Raw genomic sequence first — 16,752 nt, forward strand, 5'->3', positions numbered from 1 at the left:
GGAGTGACAGGACCCAACCCATAACAGGAGTGACAGGACCTAACCCATCACAGGAATGATAGGACCTAACCCATAACAGGAGTGACAGGGCCTAACCCATTACAGGTGCGACAGGACCTAACCCATCACAGGACTGGTAAGACCTAACCCATCACAGGAGTGACAAAACCTAACCAATCATAGGAGTGACAGGATCTAACCCCTCACGGGAGTGACAGGATCTATCCCATAACAGGAGTGACAAGTAGTAACCAAACAAAGAGTTTCAGGACCCAACCACTCCCAGGAGTGAGAGGACCTAACCACTCCCAGGAGTGAGAGGACCTAACCACTCCCAGGAGTGAGAGGACCTAACCACTCCCAGGAGTGAGAGGACCTAACCACTCCCTGGAGTGAGAGGACCTAACCACTCCCAGGAGTGAGAGGACCAATCCCTTCACTAGACACAGGTCGTAGCCCATCACAGGACTGATTAACATTACCCATCATTATGGTGATGTGGTCCAAACTACCACAGGAAACAGCAGACAATTTTTCTCAAGAGTGTCTTAATCTGTTACGGGGTGCCATGCCCTGTTAGGGGTGCCAGGAAGCTTCAACTATTAAGGGTGCCAGGCAGCTTCAGCTGTTAGGGGTACCAGGCAGCTTCAACTGTTAGGGGTACCAGGCAGCTTCAACTGTTAGGGGTACCAGGCAGCTTCAACTGTTAGGGGTACCAGGCAGCTTCAACTGTTAGGGGTACCAGGCAGCTTCAACTGTTAGGGGTACCAGGCAGCTTCAACTGTTAGGGGTACCAGGCAGCTTCAACTGTTAGGGGTACCAGGCAGCTTCAACTGTTAGGGGTACCAGGCAGCTTCAACTGTTAGGGGTACCAGGCAGCTTTGGTTTTATTATAATTACGAACGGAACAAGCTTTTCTACTAAAAAACAGCTGCTTCCTATAGAAAAAGTTTTCTTTAAAATACGACGCTTATTTTCACCGCAAATAATAACTTCATTATCTAAGAAATAATAATCAATAGGGTTAGTGTGCACAGCTCAGCATAAAAACCTTGCCAGTACATAGGAGCTTAATGTTTTTCTATTTCTGCCAGCAAAGCGAGCACATGGCAGAGCAAAAATCATTCATTTCTAAAAAATATCCCCGTTCTTAGACAGTCTAACGGGTTTCCAGTTTATTTTCTGTTGAAATAAAGGTCAAATTAAGTGAAGGCACATTATTTACAGGAAAAACTTTGTTCAAAATGTTGTTCCAACCATAACTATAATTTTACCACAGCTTCAGCTGTTAGGGGTACCAGGCAGTTTCAGGTGTTAGGGGTGTCAGGCAACTTCAGCTGTTAGGGGTGTCAGGCAACTTCAGCTGTTAGGGGTGCCAGGCAGCTTCAGCTGTTAGGGGTGCCAGGCAGCTTCAGCTGTTAGGGGTGCCAGGCAGCTTCAGCTGTTAGGGGTGCCAGGCAGCTTCAGCTGTTAGGGGTGCCAGGCAGCTTCAGCTGTTAGGGGTGCCAGGCAGCTTCAGCTGTTAGGGGTGTCAGGCAACTTCAGCTGTTAGGGGTGCCAGGCAGCTACAGCTGTTAGGGGTGCCAGGCAGCTACAGCTGTTAGGGGTGCCAGGCAGCAACAGCTGTTAAGGGGGGGGGGGCAGGCAGCTTTAGGTGTTGGAGGGGAGCAGGCAGCTTCAGGTGTTGGGGGGGAGCAGGCAGCTTTAGGTGTTGGGGGGGGAGCAGGCAGCTTTAGGTGTTGGGGGGGGAGCAGGCAGCTTTAGGTGTGGGGGGGCAGGCAGCTTTAGGTGTTGGGGGGGGGGGGCAGGCAGCTTTAGGTGTGGGGGGGCAGGCAGCTTTAGGTGTTGGGGGGGGGGGGGGCAGGCAGCTTAAGCTGTTAGGGGTGTCAGGCAGTTTCAGCTGTTAGGGGTGTCAGGCAGTTTCAGCTGTTAGGGGTGTCAGGCAGTTTCAGCTGTTAGGGGTGTCAGGCAGTTTCAGCTGTTAGGGGTGTCAGGCAGTTTCAGCTGTAAGGGGTGTCAGGCAGTTTCAGCTGTAAGGGGTGTCAGGCAGTTTCAGCTGTAAGGGGTGTCAGGCAGTTTCAGCTGTTAGGGGTGTCAGGCAGTTTCAGCTGTTAGGGGTGTCAGGCAGTTTCAGCTGTTAGGGGAGCAAGGCCACTTCAGCTGTTAGGGGAGCAAGGCCACTTCAGCTGTTAGGGGAGCAAGGCCACTTCAGCTGTTTAAAGTATTTGGAGAATAAAACGACCTAGTCTGTCTAGATTGTCAAAACCATACTATAAGACCACTCAACAAAAAGTATCAAATCGTATTTAACTATTTGAACAAGATTTCAACAATTTTAAAAAGATATAAACAATGTTGAAGATAGCATTACAAGCACAAGTAACATCTGGGGAGAGCAAATTACTCGTCTGTTAGGTTTGACCAGGATCCACTAATTTGACCAACTGATCAATACGAATTTACGGCAATGCAGAAAATCTTGACACTAAAGCAGACATATATAAGACAGGTTTAGGGAATCTGTCCCGATCATATAAAAGCTTTGAGCTCTCGCTTGACCAGTTCGGCAATATTTTACCAACAAACCACTTCATAATAATACTTACATAGCTTATTTCTGGCAGTGTGTTACATTTTCGTCATGCAGCAGTCATGAAATGCAGACGAAAACTCCGGCATATTTATCAGTGTCGTTCTTTACAGACTAGTCCTTTTGCTCAGTGGCGTTCTACTGCCGCTCTTATGATTACGGAAATATGTTACTATTATAAAAGTACCAAGATCATATATATCAAATGTTCATATTACCGTTTAAATATACTTAATGATAATAGAGGCTATTATGTACTATTTGTCATAATTACATTCGCTATTAGTATAGAGAACTAGCCCCGAAGGAACCATAATTATGACGTCACGAAGATTTAATCTTTAGGGGTTAATTCGATCGTATATTCTATCATTACACTAATTCACATGTTCACTGGTCCAATTCACCTATTGGGTTTTAAAACTAACAATAAGCTTGCGATATTAAAGCCATTATACTACTTACCTAGCTTGATCTAGAGAAACAAGAATTACGTAATACTGGATTCTATATCACTTATCATGGCCCTACAAGATTGATCAATCTTAATTTGAATTCGGCCAACATACGTCGTTCACTTTCGCGGACTAATGATATAATGACGTTCGTTCCAGTCCGAAACATTTTCAGAATCAAGGATGAAAAAGACAATTCATCACTATATAAGCGGTGGTACATGTTCCGGTAAATATTTTTTTAGCACATGCTCCGGTCAATTTTGAAAACTACGCATTGAATTCTTAAAGTATACTCCTGATTTACTTTGCCAATAATTTGTTTAGAACAAAGTAAAATTGTATAATTTTAATAATTAAGTCGTAAGAACAAGCTGGTGTACTGTTTGATAATAGCCAGGTACTAATTATACACATCTAAGCACATTATCTTTGATGTATAGGAACATATCCGAACATTTTTTTTTTAATATAATAATGTGACAAACAGATTGACACAAGCTTGGTGTGTCAAACTTACTTGACGCTGCAGATTCATCTCCATTCCTATTTACTGGATTAAATGGACATCCTCTTTTTGAGAAGGGTGTATAATATTGTCTCAGAAACAATTAGTAACATACACCTTTCATGTTGCCATCGGGTAGTCGTCCATTAAACAATGGGAATATAGGATTAAGCTCGAATTAAGCAGAACTGACTATAAAAGTTACTTTACATATTCCCAGTGCAAATATCCACAATCTCTTATGAATCAATAAATAATCCCTTGGAAGTGAAAAATATTGACAAATGTTTCTCTCTCATTCCTTTCATTACTCTTAGTCATTTTTCGATGTAGAAGTATGCAAGATCTTTTACAGATTTTTTTACCAATGTATGCAAAATAAAAAAAAATAACATGATAATCAATGTAGAAAAAATATATTGACATTACTAAACACTAAAATAAATAATTGAGAAATACTTCTAACATTTACTCGATGGTTACATAGAAAGGTTTTTTTCTCAATCAAGGAAATGGTAGAATTGTTATAACTAAAGAAATAAAATTATTTTGGTATTCTCAAAATAGTGAGATCAAGCCACAGATCCAATGACAAGGAAATTGTTGTTGCGATTATAAAAGTAATTTCCGAGGCCATCGAATAGCGGTTAAAAATAAATGTCATTCACTTAACTCTCACTATAAGTTGCCATGATATAGACATTTTCAATAGGGTAATTTTATTTACCATTGAGAAGTTACTTCTGATGCCATCTAGTGAGCACCTCTTTCAAATTCAAGGATCAGAGAGTTGGTTTTGCTTTAGAAAAGTGAATCTTGATGCCATCTATTGGTGGTTACGAACACATATGAAGTGGTTCTTTTGGAAATCACTAGATGGCGAATGTGAGCACTTTTTCAAACACAAGGACGATGGAATTGCTTTTGCTTTTACGTGAGATGCTTCTTTCACCAATCACTAGATGTCACAGTGAACGCTACTTCAGTCCCAAGGATAACTGAATTCTATGTAAATACATAACGTATTGTCTATAATGCAATCAAACAAATTCATGCGGTTTTATTCTAGAAATGAGTAGGTTTAAATAGCTAAAAGTAGGCCTACAGGTTTATGTCTCCCATAATTTTATTATAGAGCCGTATTATATCATTTTGATAATGAAGTTGGTAAGAGTAAGTTGATGTACTGTTTGATAATAGCCAGATACTGCTTATACAAATCTAATTACATCACATACAGTATATATATATATATATATATATATATATATATATATATATATATATATATATATATATATATATATATATATATATATAGCGTAAAAATCACAGGGAAACATGATGCTCAGAGGCAAAAGAACATACGTAGGAACATATCCAGTTTTTTATGTGAAAATATATTAACATAACCAGTTTTTTATATGTGAAAATGTGACTGATACAGAGTAGAATTCCACAAGCTTAAGTGTGCAAAAATGACTTTCATATTACAGATTCGTCTGCATTCCTTCGTGTTTATTGGAATTAATGCTCATCCACATTTTAAGAAGGATCTTCTTCTGTTTATTTCCATCTCTATATGGTGCCATCGTTTCAAATGGACCTTTTCCATCTATTTTTATCCTTGCTTCATTAATTCTTCTCTCTCTCTCTCTCTCTCTCTCTCTCTCTCTCTCTCTCTCTCTCTCTCTCTCTCTCTCTCTCTCTCTCTCTCTCACTTCAATTTCCATAGTATGCTGCCTCCCTACATGATCCTCTTCTCTCCTCAATATTAGTTCATATTATTATTATTACTTGCTAAACTACAACACTAGTTGGAAAAGTAGGATGCTATAAGCCCAGGGACTCCAACAGGGAAAATAACCCAGTGAGGAAAGGAAACCATGAAAAATAGGGAAATATAATATTTTAAGAAGAGTATCAATAAAACAAATATATAAATTATAAAAACTTTAACAAAACAAAAGGATGAGTAATAAGATAGAATAGTGAGCCAGAGTGCACCCTCAAGCAAGAGAACTTTAACCCAAGACAGTGGAAGACCATGATTCAGAGGATATGGCACTACCCAAGGCTAGAGAACACTTTCCTTGATATTTCCAAAACCCTTGTTGGTCCTCTCATATAGTCATTCCGAATTCCAACCTCTCTTGTCACTTTTTGTCACTCCAGACGTCCACCTAAGCATTCTTCTAATTACTACATGCATCTTATTCTCATCAGTTTTCCTCAGGGTTGATGTCTCTGTACCAAGCCTAAGGAACACTGATAAAGAGTACATGTATGATATAGTCTTAAAAGCAGGTTTATGTAATATACACCTTTCATGCTGACAACAATTTGTCATCCTTTAAACAATGTGTAAAGCTTGAACGAGAGAGAACTGCTTGTCCATATTACTTTACATTTAATTCCAGGTGCCGAAGTTGCCAACCTCTTATGAATTAGACTATAAATGATCCTATGGAATTGAAAAACATTGATAATAGGTTCTCTCTTTCATTTTCTTTACTTATCCATTTTTTATGTAGAATTGTTCGAGAACTTTGGCAGATTTTCCTTAGTGAAAATAGAATGAAGATTATAACATGATGATCAATGTAGAAAAAATGAAAAAACTAAATTGCCAAACCTAAACAAGATAATTAAGAAATACTTGATCACCTAACATTTACAAGGTGGTCGCACATTAAAAGATTTTTTTTTCTCTCATTCAAGAGAATGATAAAATAGTTAATAAAGCTAAGAAATAAAATTCTTTTGGTATTCACTAGAGCATAGCAAGTGCAAAGTTAATGTTAGTGGAGTCCTGTCAAATGAATTTCAAGTGAACTGTGGGGGTACTCCTAGGGATTGTGTTGTCACCTATGCTGTTTATCCTCCTCACGGATTTTGTAATGCAGAGAACAGTTGGAGATGGTGGAGAAGGATTGGACTGGATTGGTAATAGGAAGTTAGCTGACCTAGTGTATGCTAATGACGCTATCCTTATTAGCAGAACACCACAGGATTTGCAATGCTTGCTTACCAGAATGCATGAAATATCACATGAGGTTGGGCTCAAAATAAATAGAAGAAATGGAACATGCATGGTTAGATAAAATATCATTGGAAAGAGAAAGGATTTATGAGGTAAAATCATTTAGACATTTATGAACTATGATCTCTAATATAGGGTTTTTAGAATTAGAGTTTAATGAAAGATAATAAAAAAATCAGACAATGGCTAGGTTAAATAAAATTTGGAAATCAAATCGCCTAAATTTACATACAAAAATCAGGCTATATTTCAATTTAGTGAGACAGGAGTCATGGTATGACAATGAAACAATATCCAACAGATTTTGTAGATTTGAGAACAAAGCCCTCAAAAGAATATTGGAGGTTAAATGACAGGACAGGAATAGAAATGAAACTATAAGAGAAATTACTAGAGTGCTACATGTGGATGAGATCATAATGAGGGGTAGATGGAGATGGTTTGGGCATGCTTTTTGCACTCTCCAAGAGAGATTAGTTTTCCAAATTTTCAACTAGGCTCCACAAGGTACTAGAAGGGTTGGAAGACCCAGGTCTACATGGATGAGGACTATGAATCGTGAAGAGATGATGAATGGAGAAGTATTGACATTAAAGCTCTGGATAGTGATGAATGGCAAAATCTAATCGAGTCCCTTTAAGTCAATAAGTGTAGGAGGAGATGATGATGATTTACTTGATAGTGATATCAAGACAGCAAAATTTTCATTGTCTTCAGAACTATGATTATATAAATGGTTTCTAGTGCCAACTAATAGCAACTAAAAACAAATATATTGATATTCACTTAACTCTCACTATAGCTGGACATGCTGAAGAAATTTTCAAGTTAGATAATATTTACCATTCAGAAGTTACTTCTGGTATCATCTAGTGAAAACATCTTTCATAATCAAGGATCAGGGAATTGGTTTTGCTTTAGAAAAGTGAATTTTGATGCCATCTGTAGAGAGTTACGAATACACAAGAAGTGGTTCTTTTGGAAATCAATAGATGGCCATTGAGAGCACTTTTTCAAACACAAGGACGATGGAATTGCTTTTGCTTTGAAAAAAAGTAAGTCCTGATGCCATCTATTGGTGTTTAAGAACAACATTCCTGAGATGTTTCTTTTACCAATCACTTTTTTTACCTTTTATTATGAAAATACAGTTACATTTTATTAAATTATATTTTTTCTTTCTTTTATCAAGAAAAATTCATTTACAAATTATATTTTAAAGTTTTGTATATACATTATAATATCTATTAGATTATAAAAAATTACAATTTTATTATTTTTCTAAATGTTTTAAGTTAGAAACATACTGATTTGTGAAAATATTTTTAACATGATTCTTATATCGAATCATATTTACATTAAATGTATTTAACAGTTTATTCTTTATATACTTAATAATTTGCTGGTCATCACTTATTCTCAATTGTCTTGCCATCCAGATACTTGAAATAAAATCTGCTATTATTACCATTGCTGTATTTCCATCCATTTTTGAGTTAGCTTCGAAATTTAGTTTTATAATCCTTAACCTGTTATTAGTTTTCCATTTACAGCATTTTCTAAGCAACTCGAATACCCAGGACAACAAATTCTTAACCAAAGGACAGAAATATACCAAATGCATATTAGTTTCTATGTATCCACTTCCGCATTCCTTAACATCTTTCATTTTCATCATTGCTAGCCTATCATTTGTACTTAAAATTTCGTGAACATACTTAAACAAAATTTCTCTACACCAATCACTAGATGTCACAGTGAACGCTACTTCAGTTCCAAGGACAACGAAATTTTCTATGAAAATACGTGCGTCTGAAAACGCAACCATAATCTTGCAGTTTTTTTTTTTTTTTTTTTTCTAAAATATAAATTAGTTAATAGTTAAAGTATAGGCTGTTTTTTTCAGCCGGTGGACAATTAACAGTTACATTGATGAAAAAAAGTCAATGGAATTATTCAATGCACATGACACTGGAATCAGCCAAAGAATAAATCTAAATATTAGAATCAGAATGATGGCATGATGGCTCATATAGCGGCCTTCAAAAATAAATGTGGGCATGATAGAAATATCGATGGGGATAAGAAGTTTTAAACCTTTTACTGTCATACTAAGTAATAATGACCCCTAATTGTTGAAAAATCATTACGTGGAAATCTGTTTTTGAATACTAGTATACTAGGACTAGAAACGGCTTCTTGCATAGTCAATTTTGGCTTATAATTTCAGTTTGTGGTATCTTCCTTATATAATAAAAAAGCAATTGTCAGCTATATATATACATATATATATATATATATATATATATATATATATATATATATATATATATATATAAGTAAAATTTTGAAATCAAATCGCCTGAAATTACATATAAAAATTAAGCTACATATCAGTTTAATGAGCCAGTGTTACTGTATGGACATGAGTCGTGGTATGACAATGAAACAATATCGAACAGATTTTTTAGATTTGAGAACAAAGCCCTTGGAAGGATATTAGGAGTTTATGGCAGGGCAGGATTAGAAATGAAACTATAAGAGAGATTACTCGAGTGCCATAATTATGTGGATGAGATCATGGTTAGGGGTAGATGCATATGGTTTGGGCATGCTTTTCGCACTTCCCAAGAGAGATTAGTTACCTAACCTTTCAATTGAGCAGCCGTCTGGGCTCCACAAGCAAGTCTGGGATTACGGTAAGGTACCGTACGGTACAGTGCGGTACGATTGATATTTAGTCTGAAGGTACAGTACGGAATCACCTTACAGTAATCTTGCCAAAGTACGGTACCGTGAGATTCAGGTACGGGAAAATGGGCCAAATTCCGTACCCTACCGTACTTTAGGCTTGGCTATATCACTTAGCAATTACCATTTCATATTCATCCGCAAAGTAGGTCTCTAAGGTACTTGGCATTTCAATTTGTAACATACTATCTGTATGTGTCTGGAATTATAAAATTGATATGTCTGTTTTTAATTTTTGAGGTACCACATTACAAACATTTCTAGCATTAACCATATAATCTAATATTGTTCATTCAGCTCCCCCACTCTGCTTCATTATGAACGTGCCCTCTGCCCAGTACTGATCATGTTGGACTAAGCAGTTTGTTCTTTAATTGTTATAGTCATGGTATCCACAGGAGCAATAAAAATATTCTGATACAATCGGTTTCTGGAACTTTCTATTGAGATAATTCTTATCCTTTGTAGGCTGAACACTTAGATATAGTTGAAAAAAGAATTATTATTTGTAGTTAGATTTGTTAGCCGGCGATTTTTGCATTTACAAAACAAAAGAAGGAATCCCTATTAATGTCTTCTTTTTTTCTTACAAATGTTTTGACTTATGGACATAAGAAATTCAACGTCTTGTTAATTTTTATGACAACTGCAAGTAAAGTATATTTTATCGAGTGTTGGTTCGTATAATACGACGTAGAGACATATCTGTTAATTGAACATGAACTTTACTTACTTGGAATTTGAACTATACATACACATACACACACACACACACACACACACACACACACATATATATATATATATATATATATATATATATATATATATACATATATATATATACATATATATATATATATATATATATATATATATATATATATATATATATATTATGGTCCCAGGTCTGGGCACCAAAAATATATATATATATATATATATATATATATATATATATATATATATATATATATATATATATATATATATTACGGGTGGCAAATTACACAACCTCCCGAGTTCCACACTAACCTGTTGTTTTTACATAAATCTGTTACACTTGAATAATACCAGAGCTCAGATAAATTATGCAACTCCCAGATGGCAATATATATATAAAAAACAATGAATATCCATAGGTCTCTTACGTACATTCAAAACTAACTTGGTAATTATTTATTAACACCTATTCAAAACAACCTCTTACTTCGATTCTTAGTCAGGGATTACGAGAGAGCTCTGTAAGAAATACTGGTGAACGAAATAATACGCACTTTACAAAAATAAATACATTCTATAAATATTTATAACATTCATACAAAAAAAAATATCAAAATGAATCACTCGAAATATTAAATCTGAACAAAACTCTAGACTAAGAAAAGAAAATATTACACTCTGAAAATTATATAATCACTTGTTTCACTGGAAATTAAATTTTACACAGATATTTAATCTTGATAAATAATGAAAATAGTTAACACCTTAACGCTCTTAAGAGGAAATACTAAATGAAATTTACATAAAAGTAATTAATACAATTACGTGTTTTGACTGACGAGGTAATCAAACAGATAGGCAGAATACACTTTACTATTTTAACCTAAACTCACAGGGCCAGTTACAAAAATTTATATTACACACATATTTATATTAATACGTTACACTTGAAATATTTTCAATTGCTTTATCAATGTCTGAACACACTATACACGATACATGTTGGGTAAAAACTTATTCACTTTGGAGGGCACAGACTTGAGGCACTTGCGAGAGAGAGAGGCAAACTTTGGCTCTTACAATGGGATAGGCTGGATCTCTTTTGCTGCTATGCATTCCTGTGGGCGTATATATATTGACTTAATTATTCTAGGTCAGAGGGTCTAGAAGCTTGGGGCCAGGCCTAGCGGCGTCAAAATTGCCAACGATCAAGTATCAGACGAATACCAACGCACAAGTGAGGCAACATTCTCTCAGATAACTCTGCCCACCTACCCTCTCGAAACAAATAAAAAAGACAAAGTTAACTTTGGAGTTTTCAAGAACATTCCAACGACATGGAAATATAACAGGACACAATACCTCATAAAAAAATTACATAAGCCCTCGTTCATACCTCGTATGGTTCGTACATCATACTTAGACAGATTACATAAGATTTCACAGCAAAATACGTGAAAAAAAGTGAATTCTTGAAAATAACGTAAATTTACATATACTGACTTGAATGAAAAATACAATTAAATGAACACCGGAAATCTTACGTAATTTACTAACAATTACTTAAACCTACATGACAGGAACTCTTCTAGTGCCTAGAGCTGGAAGACCAAGGCCTACATGGCCAAGGACTATGAAGCGTGAAATAAAAGCTGATGAATAGAGAAGTGTTGATTTAAAAGCTCAAAATAGAGACGACTGGCGAAATCTTATTGAGGCCCTTCGAGTCAATAGGCATAGGTAATGATATATATATACGGTGTATGTGTGTATATATATACATAAATATAAACATACATACATATATATATATATATATATATATATATATATATATATATATATATATATATATTCGGTCACGCTCAGCAGCACTTACAGATGTATAACTACTCAGTCTCTCTTCGTAGTTCGGGTAGGGAGGGTAGGAAGTAGTCATACGCTGGTGAGAGGGTTTGTAGTTAGAAAAGGGGGAGGGTATAGGAAGGGTCGAATCTCTCTGTGTGGTCACACCTACCTAAATATTCAGCTGTCACTTTTGACGGGTCGCATACTCTAGACTGAGTTTTCATAAAAAAAGAAAAAATAAAAACTATCTAGGTTCTCGAAGTAATCTATTTAGTTCATTTACATGTTCCAAAGGTAGGGGCCCCATATAGTTGTCCTAGTACCAATATCGAAATAATTAAATCTATGTAAGTTGTTAGTACACGTAACAAAGGTATGAACTAGTAAATAATGTTGGCACCTTTAAAAAAAAACTTTATGCTTTGTTACGAGAATGAAACAAGATTCCAAACCACACAGATTCCCGCCTAGAGTAGCAATCGAAGATTTTGCCACTTCATTTTTTAATCTCCCTAATGCGTCTGTTAATGGTACTATTAGTATCATCAGTGACATATTATTATTATTATTATTGAAAACATGCAAACATTCAAATGGTGGAGGTCTAACAGCCAGTAGCAAAAGCTAGAACATCTTTACATAAACACAGAAGCAAACACAGCGAGAATAACAAATAAATCAAGATAAAATGATAAATGATAAACAAATGTGAGCATAAAACCACTATACTATTATTATTGTTATTATTATTATTATTATTGTTATTATTATTATAACTAGCTAAGCTACACTGATAGTTGATAAAGCAAGATGCTATAATCCAAAGGGCTCCAACAGGGGAAAATAGCCCAGTGAGGAAAGGAAATAAGGAAATAAATGAACGATATAAGAAGTAATGAAAAATCAAAATAAAACATTTCAAAAACATTAACAACATCAAAACAGATATTTGATATATAAAACCAACAACATCAAAACAGATATTTGATATATAAAACCAACTGCAATTTGTAAGATATTTTCAAGTAACACTACTACTACTGAATGTAGCCTACTTCTTACACCACCACCAATAAAGATCGCACACATGGCAAAGCTGAAAAGGATTTTAGACCGTGCAAAAAGGACTTGCGGGAATGAGGGACACAATTTCTATCCTGATCTTAAAATGGCTCTAAACTAAGCATTTCCTGTTGGTCCCGCTGTGACAACGGCTGTGCTGCCTACCAGAGTCAATACAGGAAAGTAGCCAGTAGCCAGTGAAGAATTACAGTGATGTAGTTGACATATATATATATAATATATATATATATATATATATATATATATATATATACTGTATATATGTATATATGTATATATGTATATATGTATATATATATGTATATATGTATATATGTATATATATATATATATATACTGTATATATATATATATATATATATATATATATATACACTGTATATATATATATATATATATATACAGTATATATATTATATGGCATATATATATATATGAATATATATAAATATACACAGTACATACACACACACGCACACACACACACATATATATATATATATATATATATATATATATATATATATATATATATATATATATATACTACTTCACTGTGTGTTCACTTGCTACTTTCCTGTTTGTAAGGATGACCACAGTACCTTGGTCTTCCAGTGTCCTTGGGTAGAGTTCTCTTGCTTGAGGGTACACTCAGGCACACTATTCTACAGTATCTTATTTCTCTTCCTCTTGTTTTTTAAGTTTCTATAATTTATATATGAAAGACCTATCCTAATGTTATTGTTCTTGAAATATTATATTTTAATTGTTCATTACTTCTCTTGTAATTTCTTTAATTTCCATGTTTCCTTTCCTTCCTGGGCTATTTTTCCTTGCTGAAACCCTTGGGCTTACATCATCTTGCTTTTCCTACTAGGGCTGTAGGTTGGAGCTAGTATTAATGATAACGTGTCCTTCATCTCACGTCACTTTATGGTCTTTCTATGTCATTCTATACCAGCAAATTTTCTTAGTTAGTTAATCCACCGTCTTCTCTTCCTTCCCTGCTTCTTTAGCAATCTCTATGGACCCTTTCTGTTATTCTTTAATGTCATTCAATTTCCTGTCATTCTCATTATACGTCCTGCCCACGCCCATTTCTTTTCATTACATGTTGTTAGAACATCCTCTAGGCAGGCAGTTAACTCTAATAGCCAAGCCTTCTCCATCATGAGGCTCAATACTACACAGTATTCTAGAAGTTTTATTCCAGCTGTTACCAAGTTGTGGAATGATCTTCCTAATCGGGTAGTTGAATCAGTAGAACTTAAAAAGTTCAAAGTTGGAGCAAATGTTTTTATGTTGATCAGGCTGACATGAGTCTTTTTATTGTTTATATATGACATATCTGTTTTTGATGATGTTAATAGTTTATATAGGACATATCTGTTTTGACGCTGTTACTGTTTTTAGAATGATATGTTGTTAATTTATTCTCATCATTTATTTATTTCCTTATCTCCTTTCCTCACTGGGCTATTTTTCCCTATTGGAGCCCTTGGGCTTATAGCATCTTGCTTTTCCAACTAGGGATGTAGCTTGGCTAATAATAATAATAATAATAATAATAATAATAATAATAATACTATAGTTTGCTCTAACAAATTGGAGATGGTGGAGAAGGATTGCACTGGATTTGTAATAGGATATTAACTGATGTAGAGTATGTCGATGACGCTGTCCTTATTAGCAAACACCATAGGATTTGCAATGCTTGCTTACCAGAATGCATGAAATACCACAGAAGGTTGGGCTCAAGATAAATAGAAGAAAGACAGAGATGATGAAAACGGAACATGCAATGGAAGATGAAATATCATTGGAAGGAGAAAGAATTAATGAGGTAGAATCATTCAAATATTTAGGAGCTACGATCTCAGGGTCTTTAGAATTGGAGTTTAATGAAATATTGAAAATTAAAAAAAAAAAAAAAAATCAGTCAATGGCTAGGTTAAATGAAATTTGGAAATCAAATCACCTGAAATTACACATAAAAATCTCGGTGTTACTGTATGGATATGAGTCGTGGTATGACAATGAAACAATATCCAACAGATTTTGTAGATTTGAGAACAAAGCCCTCAGAAGAATATTGGGAGTTAATTGACAGGACAGGATTACAAATGAAACTATAAGAGAGATTACACGAGTGTCATATGTGGATGAGATAATGGTGAGAGGTAGATGGAGATGGTTTGGGCATGCTCTTCACACTCCCCAAGAGAGATTAGTTCACCAAACCTTCAACTGGGCTCCACAAGGCACTAGAAGAGTTGGAAGACCCAGATCTACATGGCTGAGGACTATGAAGCGTGGAGTAGATGATGAATGGAGAAGTATTGATTTAAAAGGTCAAGATAGAGACGATCGGCGAAATCTAACTGAGGCCCTTTGTCACGACAATAGGCGCAGGAGGAGATGATGATGATTATATATATATATATATATATATATATATATATATATATATATATACAAATATAAAGTATATATAGACATATATACTGTATATATTGTATATATTTATATGGTATACAATATATATATATATATATATATATATATATATATATATATATAGAGAGAGAGAGAGAGAGAGAGAGAGAGAGAGAGAGAGAGAGAGAGAGAGAGAGAGAGAGACTCTAAATCAATATTGTGTCACACCTTACAACGTGACTTGCCATACCATCGGTCCCTAGAAATAAACAAACCGAAAAAAGGACATCATCAATCCTCTGGCAACAACTTTTCTCATGTCAGAACGCAGGATTCTCTCTCTCTCTCTCTCTCTCTCTCTCTCTCTCTCTCTCTCTCTCTCTCTCTCTCTCTCTCTCTCTCTAAGCGTGATGAAGTCTCATAACATTACGAAATTAATACAACGATTAGTATTTCATTATTGTGAGACTAATTATCTTGAACATATATAATTACTATTCGTGTCATTAATGTTATTATCAAACAGGCTGTTATGAAAATTAAAAAGGAATAACTATGTAACCTTAATTGAGGACAAATACAGAAAAAATAAATGCAGTGGTGAAAACATGCATAATTGAACCAAACTACTGCGTGTAACAGAAAAAAAAATATATTAGACCAATTACAAAATGTGCTTTCAATTAAAGCATTTTATAGTGATGCCTTTTTCAAGTGAAGAAGGACGCGGGATGATGTATGATAATGGCAATAAGGACTTTCAAGTAAAAAAGATAATAAAATTTGTTATATTTTTCTTTAACTTCTGTGTTACTTTTGTTCTATTTTTACCTAAAATGGTTCAATTTACATCAATACTTCAATTACAAAAATACATTCAATGAAGCTTGTGTGACAATCTCCCCTATATAAAAAAAAAAGAAAAAGAACAACGTGTCTGGCTTTACACACACACACACACACACACACACACACACACACACACACACACACACACACACACATATATATATATATATATATATATATATATATATATATAGTCACGCTGAGCAGCATTGCCAGATGTAAGACGAGTTGGTCCCTCTTCGTCATTCTGGGTGAGGGGAGATAAGTAGTAAGTAGCCATACCCTGGTGAAAGAATGTACCGTGTACCCCGATAGGTACGTAAACCATAATTTCCCACAAATTGCTTAAACTGCCGTGTTGTAGTTAGGTATGGAAAGGGGGGGTGTTGACGAATCTACCTGCGTGTGTTCATATCTAATTAAATATTCAGCAGTCATTGTTTACAGGTCGCGTACACTACTTCAG

At 35.0% G+C, this 16,752-nt stretch overlaps 1 protein-coding gene across 3 annotated transcripts in view; it reads right to left on the reverse strand.

The window, feature by feature from the left end:
* Positions 1 to 16,752, reverse strand: part of LOC137624494 (mpv17-like protein) — a 76,078-nt gene that overhangs the window by 32,183 nt on the left and 27,143 nt on the right. Inside the window, exon 1 of one of the 3 annotated variants that reach the window (XM_068355294.1) lies at positions 3,056 to 3,191. The exons of 1 other annotated variant lie outside the window; for it this stretch is intronic. The gene's annotated coding sequence lies outside the window, so the exon portion shown is untranslated. Of the gene's footprint in view, positions 1 to 2,606; positions 2,710 to 3,055; positions 3,192 to 16,752 lie in introns of those variants that run through there. One more of the 3 variants, XM_068355295.1, reaches the window with a different exon arrangement.

Source organism: Palaemon carinicauda, chromosome 31 (assembly GCF_036898095.1).
Source record: "Palaemon carinicauda isolate YSFRI2023 chromosome 31, ASM3689809v2, whole genome shotgun sequence".
Lineage (NCBI taxonomy): Eukaryota > Metazoa > Arthropoda > Malacostraca > Decapoda > Palaemonidae > Palaemon > Palaemon carinicauda.